Raw genomic sequence first — 13,939 nt, 5'->3', positions numbered from 1 at the left:
ATTTTTTAACTCACATATCAGAAACCAGGACAAAAATTGCTGAATCTAGGAAGAAATCATACAAGTGTCTGATGTGTTGCCCTGCTCACTTTTCTGTATGTCTGAAATTTTTTCAGGATAAAAACCAGAAAAGAAAAAATAATAAGAAAAGAAAAACAAACAAGTATAAGAAGAAGGTTTGACTTGCTTTGCTTGTAGGCACCAAGATAGAATAGAGACTATTAAAGATAGAATACAGTACTGATTGTAACTGGTGGCTTCCCACCAGCTTGCTCTAGACCAAATGTGACCACACAAATGGAAAGGCTGCAGAACTTCCTTTAATGTGAAGTCCAGACAGTTGGCCAAAGCCCCAGTATGCAAGGCACTCAACTAATAAAAGGGGCCACGTATCTGAAAGCAGTTTGCATTCTGAAATTCTGCTCCTTTGAATGAAAACAATTTTCACTCCCTGGGACCCTAATTCTAACAGCAAGGTAAGTATACAAGATGGTGAAGCATCAAGACAAATCTCAGGTTACATATTATGAACATTTCCTGATTAGTTAGTCTATGTTAGGATTCATGCTAAGAAATGAACATGGAGCAGCTCATCTAACTGTTACCATGACGCAATGCTATTGATAGCATTCTTTTACCAATGAGGGAATGGAGGCTGAGACTTTCAGCCTTGCTCAGAAGTCTTAAGAAAAACTATACAATGTAAGCCATCTACATTCCCGGCACCATGTAAGGTTCCTTTGAAACATTATCTGTCCATCAAACCAAATGTCAAATAACAGGGCACTGTTTAAATACATCATATTACATTCATCTGAATGATAAAATATCAAACACTATGCCATCATTGGAAATCAATGGAGGAAAAAAAAAAAAAAAAAAAAAGGAAATCAATGGAGGGCACTTGATGTAATGAGCACTGGGTGTGATAAGCAACTGATGAATCACTAAACTCTACCACTAAAGCTAATAATAAACTCTATGTTAATTGATTTTAAATTTAAAAAAAGAAATCATGTGCAGAAGAACACTTAATGACCTGGGGAAACAATCATGGCATATTAACTTTAGAGAGATTACAAATCATATCTTTGAAGATAACCCCAAGTTTGTTTTTTTTAAAAATGGGTATGTACACACAGAAGCCTGGGAAGACATTATACCAACATATTACCAGAGGAATGAACAGGTACTCTAATTTTCTATGTGACTGCTTTCTGTAACGTTTGAGGTTTTTCTTCCAGTGATCATGGATTACTCTTATAAAAATAAAATATTTCTATCTCTTCATACTCACTACACAGCACCTACAGATCTTGCCTAAACCTCATTTATTATGCTATACTGCTTTTGGGTTTTTTTTCTGAAATTGCTTTTGCCTGATCTATAGCATAGTAGATATGTCACTCAGCTTTTGTAAGGACTGGGTTGGCTGACAAAGTAAAAAGAGGCCCAAAATGATCAATCCCCATTCTTTTGCTGAATACTGCTTTCCACACTTTCCCGGATGAAAAAAAGTTGCCTGCATCTCCAGCATCCCTCTTACCAGAAAATGACAGACATCCAAACACATGTTTAAAGCAGAGCAGCCCAAGAGAAAGAAAATTAAAAAATAAAATAATAAAACAAAATAAAAATAAATAAAATAAAATAAAATAAAATAAAATAAAAAAATAAAATAAAAAATATAAAATAAAATAAAATAATAAAATAAAATAAAATATAAATATAAAAATAAAATAAAAATAAATAAAATAACATAAAATAAATAAAATAAAAAATATAAAATAAAATAAAATAAATAAAAAATAAAATAAAATAAAATATAAAATAAAATAAAATAAAATAAAATAAAATAAAATAAAATAAAATAAAATAAAATAAAGCAGTCCCTGCTCCAGAAACCCTCAGAGTGATTTCCAGGAGAGGATTTGTATGGGGCGGTGAGAATACTCAGTCAGAAAATATGGACCAGGACTGTAGCAGCCAAAGCTCCCAAGAGAGAACAAAATTGAATATGCACACATTGGAAGGAAGGCAGCTTCTGGTGTATGCAAGGGGAAGAGGCCCGTGAACAACCTGAAAGCATCTTCCCCCTTCTCAGCATTAAGAAAGAATATGTATGGATGCAAGTCCGCAACCTGACAGTCAATGGCTCCTAGGAAAGCAGACACCAGAGCAGCCTTCTGTATGAGACAAGAAATTGGTCCCCTTGAATTGCTACTTACTTACAATGGATTCAATGGATTTTTCTAGGTTCCTGGTGTCTCTCCCTTTTAAACCTGCAGGATTCATATGTAGGGCTTTCTCTCTTGCCAAGAACAGTCTTAATAAAGCTGCATGGGTCAGACAGTCTCCTGAACACCCTTTGCAGTGTGTCCAGAGCTAAGCCAGAAAGCAGCTACCTCTGAGGTGGAGGTGCCAAAAGGCTGCTCTTTTTTGGGTCCCAGAGCAGTTGCTGGGTTGAGACCAGAAAAGGGGGTGCTGAGATGGTCAAGCCATTCCAAGACATTAAGACCCAAGAGGTCCAACCTGAGTGCTGACCCCCTCCTAAACTGGGAACAATCCTAGCAAGAGGAAGTCTCCCTGCTCCAAGTCCTGCTGTTTCAAAATTTGAAAGTACAATAAGTGGCATCTAGAAGTAGAGAAGGTCACAGGGCTACTAAATGCTTGTAATATCATGTGGCCCAAAGGCCAACAGGGCATCAATCTTGCAACACCAAGATCACATGTCAAGCTGTCCTCATTCCCCTCACCCCCATGCTTCCCTCACCTACCTTGGCTCACACCAGGCCTACAGTCCTCTCTCCAGCCAGCATCACACCCCCTGCTCTCTGCAGCACAGATGAAATTTCATCTCATCTCCTTCCAAATCCTCTCCAGACTGACTCAGCAGATACTCAGGACCAAATAATCCCACTTGCATCACAGATCCACTCCTCTCCATGTGGACATGAAAATGAGCAGATTTAAGGGTTTCTGTTTGCTCACAGGGGAAGGGCCACCATCTACCTCCTGAGGCAAAAGAAGTGCACTAGCTCTCTGCAATGCACTTTTCTCACTGGGCAGGGTGGGGGAAGAGTCTCAGCCATTCAGTCTGCACTGCTCAGTGACTCACTCACACTCTGCATACCCTAACCCTGCGGCACACACTTGGGTAACTGGCAGGTTAAGCCATGGATGCTCACAAGGCAGCTAAACTGTCTGATCACAACCCAAAGCCAGGGAAATCTTAACAGCCACTCCCTTTCCTTCAGTTGGTCCTTCAAAATAGCCCCAGCTCTGACAGAGGAGGTTTCTCCAAAAGGCTGGCTTCCCTAAGAGGCTCCCAGTCCTTTGTGAAACCAAGAATTTCACCCTCTTAAAAAACAAACAAACAAACAAAAAAACAGCAGCCAAGACGCCAACAAGTAAGCTGAAAACTAAGAGGCTGACTGCACTTAGAGTGCTCCGTGGTGCTGAGATCCATGGAGACTGGGAAGGAGGAGTGAGTGCATGCCACCACATCGTGACAACACCCTCCTTCAGCCAGGATAACAGGCCCAACAGAGACCAGGAAACTCCAAACCACTGCATGCTGGGAGAGGCGGCAGTAATATACATGGACCTCTTTTTGCAAACTCTGCTCCAAGAACAGCATTAAACACACCAGAGACCTGCTCCCCTGAGCAGATGGAAGACTCCGGTTGGACATGGGGCCCGTTCAAGGTCTTAGTCAAGCTGAGGGAGGCCAAGGCTAGAGCTGGAAAGCAGGAGTATCCTCTCCACACTGCTGAGAGAAAAGCAAAAAGCAGTGTGGGGTCCCGAGAACAGCACTATTCCCAATGCCAAGGACCCAGGTCTCCAGCTGACAGGTGAATCCTAGTGGCACAGGAATCTTGGCAAGGGGGTGCAGAACCAGCTGACTCAGAGTAGTGGCTGCTCTTTCTTATCCAGCAAGTCTGTTATGGTTAATAACTAAAAAGCTAGGATTTTTTTTTTCCTAATCCTGGGAAGAGACCCCATCATCTACAGGGAGCATCGCCAGTCACCAAGAAAAGACTGGCTGGCTGTTAAATTGCCTCGGGAGTAGAAAATCCCTGATCTAATCCTTATGCCAAAAAAGTGTTACTATGAACCCTGTGTCTCTCTATCCCTAAAGACCATGGGATGATGTCACCAGGATGAACTGCAGTTATCCAGAACCCTGGCCTACTCTAAGGTATTTCTCACTGTCCTGCTGTACCCATTTAATTTCTTCCTCCCTTGCTCCCTATCTTTCCATGTCCTAGATTTAATTGCTCTAAACTTGGGGTCAGCAAAATACGGCCACCCTGTTGTATTCTGGGATGGTTTTTCTTTTTTGGTGTGGTAAAATACACATATCATAAAATGTACCATCATAACCATTTTTAAGTATACAGTTCAGTGGCATTAAGTCCATTCACATTGCTATACAACCATCACCATCATCCAGCTCCAGAACTTTTTCATCTGGTTGTCCTGTTTTTGTAAATAAAATTTTACTGGAACACAGCCAACCCCATTCATTTAGGTATTGTCTATGGTGCTTTTGTGCTACAAAAAAGTGACACCATTAAAACACAGATCATGTCAACATTCAGAAAGTTTACTATCTGGCCCTTTGCAGTAAAAGATTGCAAACCTCTGCTCTAAACCAAAATATACACCAAATTTCTGGTTCAAAATAGCACTTGGCTAACATCCAATAACACAGCACCTCCCAGACTTCTACTAAAATTCCTATGGGAAATAAAAAAGATAAAACACCCCAAATCACTGAAAACTTAAACTGATGATCATCCTATGACAGGACTCTAGAAGAAATCTCCACTACTAGGATCCCTGGGTGGCACAGCGGTTTGGCGCCTGCCTTTGGCCCAGGGCGCGATCCTGGAGACCCGGGATCGAATCCCACATTGGGCTCCCGGTGCATGGAGCCTGCTTCTTCCTCTGCCTATGTCTCTGCCTCTCTCTGTGTGTGACTATCATAAATAAATAAAAATTAAAAAAAAAAAAGAAATCTCCACTACCAATAAGGCTAATGCTGCAATGTCAAAAAAAAAAAAAAAAAATCCGTGGCTAATATATGCAGCAGAAACCTGAAACAAGATAGGAAGATACTGAGTCCTTCTTGCCACTGTTGGCCTCATGGCTTAGAAATCTGGTAACCAGCACACCGGACATTCATGCCTCCACTCCAGGACTACTGCTTGCAAAGGAAATCAACAAATCCCCAAACTGTTCTATATGCATTTGGAGACTGACTCCTACTCCCCCAAATCAAAAGGCCAGAAGCGATGGCATTGGGGCTGGCACACCGTGTCCGAGGAGTGGGAGCCTGCCCAAGTAAAACTCAGGTAGCAATGCATGTGGGGGGGCTGTGGTCTTTCACATACTGTATCTGCTCAGAGTATCAAAGAACCTAGTAGCAGTGGTAGGGATAAGTTATTCAGCCCAGGTCCAGCAGAACCCACTAAATGAAGCAGCTAAGCACTGGCAAACAGGCTGGAAGGTATGGACGTCTACCTGCCACCAAGAGAGGAAGTGAGAAGGGGTTCTAGCCAATACCAAAGAAAACATGAAAATCCCCAAAGGCAATATAGAGACCCTACCTTGGACAAGTAATAAATAAATACTCCTTTGAATATGTATAAACATACCCAAGAAACAGCACGATTCCTACGAAAGCCTCTGGCAGCAGAAGTGCATATCATTCTGAAGACTTGGAGGAAGCACAAAAGTATGAATTTAGTGTCTGAACCAGAAGAAGTATTTTACAAAACTGTATCCCCAGTAGAATATGTGAAAACATGGACTCTCTGAAACAAGTATAGAATGCCAACAGAATATAGCATATCAAGAAGGAAGGGTGCCTAGCTGGCTCAGTTGGTGATGCATGCAACTCCTGATCTCATGGTGGTGAGTTCGAGCCCCACACTGGACACAGAGATTACTTTTAAAAATATTAAGAAGGAAAGACAACAAACGGGGGAGAAAAGAGAACATAGCAAAGCAAGGGAGAATTAGAAATTAAGATGGTAGAAGTAGAAATAAATATCACATTGGAGATGGCAAAGAGCAAAATCAATCAAATTCATAGTATGGGAGCCAATTCTGAATCTCTCCCAAGCATGCAGAGGAAAAGGAAAGCTGACCTTAGAAATCCAACAAAGGTTGTTGTTAGGAAATCTATTCATTGAACCTGCCAAATGAGGAGGTCAAAGGAGAAAACCCAAATGAACCTCTCAAAAGATTCTTAAAAACCATTAGCTATGGGCAGCCCCAGTGGCCCCACGGTTTGGTGCCGCCTCCGGCCCAGGGCGTGATCCTAGAGACCCAAGATTGAGTCCCGCATCGAGCTCCCTGCATGGAGCCTGCTTCTCCCTCTGCCTGTGTCTCTGCCTCTCTCTGTGTGTCTCTCATGAATAAGTAAATAAAATCTTTAAAAAAAATTAACTAAATTATCTATAATCAACAACCATTCCTGATTTTTAAAAAAATTGGTAATTTAAGAATAAAAGAATTCCTTAACATTATAAAGGACATTTAATCTAAACCAACAACATCAGAATCAACAGTGAAACACTAGAAACATTCTCATTAAAATCAGAAGCAGGGCAACAATCCCTGCCAGTACCACTATTATTTAATATTGTCCTAGAACTTCTAACCAATACAACCAGGCTTGAAATGCGGGAATTGGGGGGAAGGGGGGAGTCTTGCTCTTTATAAGGAGATATGTTACCATATGAGTGTCGATGCCATTAATTTCCAAAATAATCCAAGTGAAGCAACTGAAAAACTATTAAAATAGTCTTGATGGCCAAAAATAAACATGTATAATCCAAATCTTTCCTATGTACCAGTAATAACAACTTTGAAAATATGGTAAATAAATTCGACCATAGACTACAAACTGTCCAGGAATGACTCTGATGAGAAATATGTAGGATGCACACAAGCATGCACACACTCTTCAAGAAAGTGAAAGAAAACTTCTATACATTAGAAACAAACCACATCTTTTCCCATATGTACAGATTCTATTATAATGATGTTAATAACATTTTAGATTGAAAGTCATTCCCATCAAAACTAATAGAATCTGACAAAAATATTCTAAGTTCATCTGGAAGGAAAAAATGGTTCAGACTAGCTAAGAAAAAAGCATGGGTAGAGTAATAGGCTACAAACAGTGGCAAAGAGAAGTCTGTCCTGCTAGCTGTTGCAAATATGAGAGTACGAAACTGGTGAAGGATCCAACAGAGACATTAATGGAGTAGTACAATAAGCCCCCAAAATAAATCCTAGCATACATAAGAATTTAAGTACACAACAGCAATAATCATAGAGAATGGTCATTTAATGAACAGTGCTCCAAAAAAATGACAATACAAGGAAAAATAAATTATATCCCTAATACCATTTACAAAATGAAATTTAGATGAACTGACAGCTAAATATATTTTTTAAAGCAATTAAAAAAACGGATTGTCGGGGTGCCTGGGTGGCTCAGTCAGTTAAGTGTCTGACTCCTGACTTCAGCAAAGGTCATGAACTCAGGGTCATGAGATCAAGGCCAATGTAGGCTCCATGCTCAGCACAAAGTCTGCTTGGGATCTCTCTCTCCCTCTCCCTCTGCTCCTCCCCTTGGCTCCTTCTCTCTCTTTCTCACTCTAAAATTAAATGAAAAAATCCAAAAAAAATCAGATTGTCTATCTGACATCTGAAGGGGAAAAAAAGTTTCAGGCATAAAAACACCAGAAGAAATTACCACGGTCTGAAGGCAGTTTGGGAACCAAACAATGTGTCCAATAAAAATGTCAACTGTATATCAAAAGCATCATCAAGTTAGAATATAGTATGGAGAAAACACTTCCTGCAAAGGTGATAAAGGATTAATACTCTATATATGGATGATTCATGCAGATCAATGAGAAGAAAAATACCCCTATGTCATAGCTAGGCAGAGAACATGAAGTGACAATTCACAGGTTAAAATATTTAATGAGTAACAGGCATAATATGCATAAGTTTGGAATTTTAAGTAATGAAATTCGAAGGGAAGAAAACAGGAAAATTGCAAGGAGAGGGAAAATGAGAAGCCATCAGTAAGATGGGTGTGGGAAGCCTGGCTACATTATAACAAGGCCCTCCTCCTACTCCCTTAGGTTTGCAAAATGGTGTCTTATGTATCAAGAGCCTGTGATCCACCAATAGAAGAATGGATAGAGAAAATATGGTATATAGGACCCCTGGACGGCTCAGCAGTTTAGCATCTGCCTCTGGCCCAGGGCATGATCCTGGAATCCTGAGAATGAGTCCCACATCGGGCTCCCTACAGGGAGCCTGCTTCTCCCTCTGCCTGTGTCTCTGCCTCTCTCTCTCTGTGTCTCTCATAAATAAATAAATAAAATCTTTAAAAAGAAAAGAAAATATGGTATATATACACAATGGAATATTACTCTGCCATCAAAAAGAATGAAATCTTGCCATGTGCAACAACTCAGAGGATAGACCTAGAGGTATGATGCTAAGTGAGGTCAGTCAGAAAAAAAGACAAATCATATGACCACACTTTGTATCTAAAAAACAAAGAAACCAACCCAAAAACTCAGAAACAGACTCATAAATGCAGAGAATGAACTGGCAGTTGCCAGAGTGGAGGAGGGGAAGGGGATGGACAATATAGGTGAAGGAGACTAAGAGGTACAATTTCACAGATATAAAATGAAAAAGTCACAGGGATGAAAAATACAGCATAGGGAATACAGTCCCACATCGGACTCCCTGCATTGAACCTGGTTCTCCCTCTGCTTATGTCTCTGTCTCTCTCTCTCTCTATTCTCTCACAAATAAATAAATAAAATCTTTTTAAAAAGAACCATTTTTTAAAATACTGATTTTTAACTTAACACTGCACATCATAGTTCCACACAGTGGAATAGTATACACCCATGAAAAATTATGTGTATGATAAAAACTTGGATCTGCAAGGAAATATAAGTTTAAAAAAAAGGCCACTCCCAAAGGTAACATACTGCTTAATTTCATTTATATAGCATTCTTGAAATCACAAAGGTTTGGACATGGAGAACAGATTAGTTACCAGGGGTCAGGGACAGGATGCAGGTAGGAGAGTATTGAGTGTGGCTATAAAACGGCAACAGAAGGGGTGCCTGGGTGGAAAGTTGGCTAAGCATCTAACTCTTGGTTTCAGCACAGGTTGTGATCTCAGAGTCATGAGATCCAGCCCCATGTGGGGCTCCACACTCAGCACAGAGTTGGCTGGAGATGCTCTCTCCCTCTCCCGCTGTCCTTCCTGCTCGTGCTCAGTCTCTCTCTCTCTAAAATAAATAAATAGGGGATCCCTGGTTGGCTCAGAGGTTTGGTGCCTGCCTTTGGCCTAGGGCATGATCCTGGAGCCCTGGGATCGAGTCCCACGTCAGGCTTCCTGCATAGAGCCTGCTTCTCCTCTGTGTCTCTGCCTCTCTCTCTATCTCTGTCTCTCATGAATAAATAAAATCTTTTAAAATAAATAAATAAATAAATAAATAAATAAATAAATAAATAAATCTTTTTAAAAATTAAAAAAAATAAAAGGGCAACAGGGAAGACCCCCATGGTGATGGAACTGTTTATATCAGGACAATACCAACGTCAATATCTTGGTTGTCACATTGTACTACAGTTTTGCAAGAGATCACTAGTGGAGGAATCTAGATGAAGGGTACATAGGGTCTCTCTGTATTCTTCTTACAACTGCATCTGTACTCAGATATGATATTCATATTAATTATCGCAAAATATAGAAAGTTTAATTTTATTATTTTTTTAAAGATTTTATTTACTTATTTATGAGAGACACAGAGAGAGAGGCAGGCAGAGACATAGGCAGAGGGAGAAGCAGGCTCCATGCAGGGAGCCCGATGTGGGACTCGATCCTGGGTCTCCAGGATCACGCCCTGGGCTGAAGGCAGATGCTCAACTGCTGAGCCACCCAGGTGTCCCAGAAAGTTTAATTTTAAAATGATGTGATGAGTTTGTAATAAAATGGGGGGGGGGAAACATGGTATTAAGTAAATAAAGTAGAATAGAAAATGATGGCTAAAGAAGTCAAAAAGTAACTGAACATATACACATCTTTTTACCATGTATAACAATTTACCATCTATAACTATACCCAAATATAGATTCTTCCTAATCTGACTAGACTATAAACAATGGAAACACAAAAATGGACAAGATTAAACCAAGAACAAAGGCATGACTACAAATGAGGAGACAGTTTTCCAAATGATAAAACAAGAGGCTATATTACGTGCTCCACTGAATTCATGACAACAAATTTGAAAACTCAGAAGAAATGGGTTACTTCCCTGTAAAAGACAAATGACCAAAATTGACCCAAAAGATCTGGAAAATGAATTATCAGATAAGACACTGGAAAGGTGATTGAGAGGTAGCAACTGTAAAAGGCACTAGGACCAGATGGGCCTCACTGCTGGGTTTTACCTGACATTAAAAAAAAAACACATAATTTCTAAAACAACAACAAAAGAAATGGAAGGAAAAATAATTATTAAAAAAGTAAAAAAAAAAACAACAACAACACAAAACTTCTAAGGGTAACTAAATTATAACAGGCCAGAGAAAGAGAAGTGCTGTACAATTCAATTTTAATCCTTATACCTGATGAAAGGAATCCTAAAAAAAAATGACTCCATCTCACCTATAAATTCTGAGGCAAGGATTCTAAATAAAGGACTGACCAATGGAATCCAGCAATGTATCAAAATAATATACCATGACCAGCAGGACTCACATCAGTATGTAAGAGTAGCTGGACACTAGAAAATTTATCAACATAACTCACTCTGTTAAAAAGTTTAACAGACAAAAAAAGAAAAAGAAGAAGCCATACTCAACAGACATGAAAAAGCAATTTGATAAAATGTAGGAATTGTTTTGTTTGAAAATATCTCTAAGTAAATGTGGAAACTATTTACATGTGATATGCTATTTAACAAACACCAACAGCAAATATGGAAAAAAAAAACAGAGAGAACATCTCCATTTAAAATCGGTTAGACACAGCGGGCCCCCCCCCCCCCCCATCATTTTCATTTAACTCTGGGTTTCAAGCAAAAGTAAAACTGAAGAAAATAACTTGTAGATCAGAAAGACGCAATAAAATGAAAGTAACATTTTCCAAAATTAATAAGAGAATCTGGCGGGATCCCTGGGTGGCGCAGCGGTTTGGCGCCTGCCTTTGGCCCAGGGCACGATCCTGGAGACCCGGGATCGAATCCCACATCAGGCTCCCAGTGCATGGAGCCTGCTTCTCCCTCTGCCTATGTCTCTGCTTCTCTCTCTCTCTCTCTCTCTCTGTGACTATCATAAATAAATAAAAAATTAAAAAAAAATAAGAGAATCTGGTAAGATGGATAGATATGAGGACTACTGTTAAAATCAATAACTTTTTTCTGGGATCCCTGGGTGGCGCAGCGGATTGGTGCCTGCCTTTGGCCCAGGGCACGATCCTGGAGACTCAGGATCAAATCCCACGTCGGGCTCCCGGTGCATGGAGCCTGCTTCTCCCTCTGCCTGTGTCTCTGCCTCTCTCTCCCTCTCTCTGTGTGACTATCATAAATAAATAAAAATTAAAAAAAAATCAATAACTTTTTTCTATTCTAACAAGAAACACTTAGGAATGGAAAAGCGAACGATATTCAATTCATAATGGACAGAAAAGCTATTATTTCTTTAGGAATAAATGTATCAAGAAAGGCATAAAATGGGATCTGAACAGATGGAAAAAATACCATTTCTTAGATTAAAAGAGCTACATAACTTTAAAACATCAATTCTCAGAGAATTGAAATATACATTTAATGCAATTCTAATTAGAATTCAAACAGGGCTGGTGGGGAGGGTTAAATAAAAGTGATCTTCCAATTGACATGTATAAAAAAAATGCCAATGAATAGCCAAGAAAAAATTTTTAATCTAGTGTAATCAAATCAACATGATTTGAGTGCACAAAGAGAAAAAAAAGATGAAACAGAATGCAGAATCCATGAATGGATTCTTATATATAAAAAGTCTAATAGGTGACAAAAATGGTAGTTCAGTTCACGGGGAAAATTAGGGATTATGTAATATATCATGTTAGCACAAGTGGTTGCCCATCTTTAAGAAAATCATCTTAACTAAAATTGGGAATCCAGAAGCTATAAGAAAGTAATCATATTTGAATATGAAAAAAATACACCGTCAGCCAAGTCAGCACATACAGATTTAGCAAAGATATCTATAATAATGTCAATAGATAAAGGGCCAATAACTGCATATATACAAAGATGTCTTAAAAAAAAATCTAAGCAACCCATAAGAAATGGGTGGATGGTATGAACAGACAATTCAAAGAGCAAATTTAATTGGATAAAACATTATGAGACAATACTGAAATTCATTAGTAGCCAAGGAAATGCATCCATTAAGTTGTCAAAATTTTAAGAGTCATAGAACCTTATGCTGGTGTGGATATGAAGAAAAGAATAATCTCATACAGGGGAAGCCCAGGCGGCTCAGGGGTTTAGCGCCGCGTTCAGCCCAGGGCGTGATCCTGGGGACCTGGGATTGAGTCCCACGTCAGGCTCCCTGCATGGAGCCTGCTTCTCCCTCTGCCTGTCCCTCTGCCTCTCTCTCTGTGTGTCTCTCATGAATAAATAAATAAAATCTTAAAAAAAGAATAATCTCATACATACAAAAGGGAAAAGTGAATCATAATAGCCCATTTTTGTATAACAATATGGAAATATCTATTAATATAAATATATTTATATGTAAATATTTCTGTGTGTGTATGTGAAGGGCATATGCACAATGATGTTGATTTCAGCATTGATCATAGTGGCAGAAATCTGGAAAGAATGTATACAAACATTTATGAATAGAAAAATGGCTAGGGATCCCTGGCGGCCCAGTCAGTGGGGCACACTTGAGTCTTGATCTCGGGGTCATAGGTTTGGGCCTCATGTTGGGTGGAGACATTATTTAAAAATAAAATCTTAAAAATGAATGAGAAGAATGGCTAAATCAGTTGTGCATCCATGAAATACTTTGCAGCTTTGTAAAGGAATAAGGTGCACCAATAAACTTTGATAGGTCCTCGTGAAGTACTGTTGAGTGAAAAAGCGAAATGTATTACTGTGTATATAAGATTCTATTTTTGTAAAACAATCAATGAACAACAGTAAAACATTCCAAAACCCCTATGCGTGTGTATATCTAATGAGCATGGAGAAAAATATGTTAGGATACGTACTGCTTTGGTAATCTGCAGGTGTGGAAAGGCAGAGGTAGGAGCCAAACAAAACAAGGATAAAAAAAAGAAAGAAAGAAATCTAGCAGTCATGTTTATGTATTTTCATACACCTACACGTATATACAAATTGAATTAAATTTAGAAAAGAGACAGTAAGAATCCTAAATATGATCTCTGCCTCTTCAAAAAAAAAAAAGAAAAGAAAAGAAAAGAAAAGAAAAGAAAAGAAAAAGGAGCAACCAAAATGATTTCTTGGTGTTAGATTAAGGCTGATGTTTATCTTCTTTTTTATGTGTATCTGTATTTTCTATAATGAGAGTTGTTACTTTAATAATAATGAAATAAAACCAATAAATGCTACTTTAAAACATTACGCTGAAAAATAGAGCTCATTTTGGGAAATGAAGGGAAGGGAGACAGTTAAATAGCCTTCCACTTAGGAGCTTTTCAAGTACAAGATATGTGAAATCAGGATCCATTTGCCCTCATCCAGCAGAAAGTTACTCACCTAAGGCAAGAGACTGAGTGGCTATTCCAAGGAGCTGTTCAAAGCAGCAAATGGGGTATATTTCCCCGTACCTAAGGCTTTAATGACTTAAGTAAATC

At 39.0% G+C, this 13,939-nt stretch overlaps 1 protein-coding gene across 12 annotated transcripts in view; it reads right to left on the bottom strand.

Moving 5' to 3' along the window:
• TMEM164 (transmembrane protein 164) overlaps window positions 1–13,939 on the bottom strand; it is a 200,047-nt gene that overhangs the window by 82,992 nt on the left and 103,116 nt on the right. The gene's annotated exons all lie outside the window — the stretch shown is intronic.

This window comes from Canis lupus, chromosome X, assembly GCF_011100685.1.
Source record: "Canis lupus familiaris isolate Mischka breed German Shepherd chromosome X, alternate assembly UU_Cfam_GSD_1.0, whole genome shotgun sequence".
NCBI classification, from domain to species: Eukaryota; Metazoa; Chordata; class Mammalia; order Carnivora; family Canidae; genus Canis; species Canis lupus.
The sequence above is the reverse complement of the archived record's forward strand: the minus strand, read 5'-3'. Positions and strand labels throughout refer to the sequence as shown.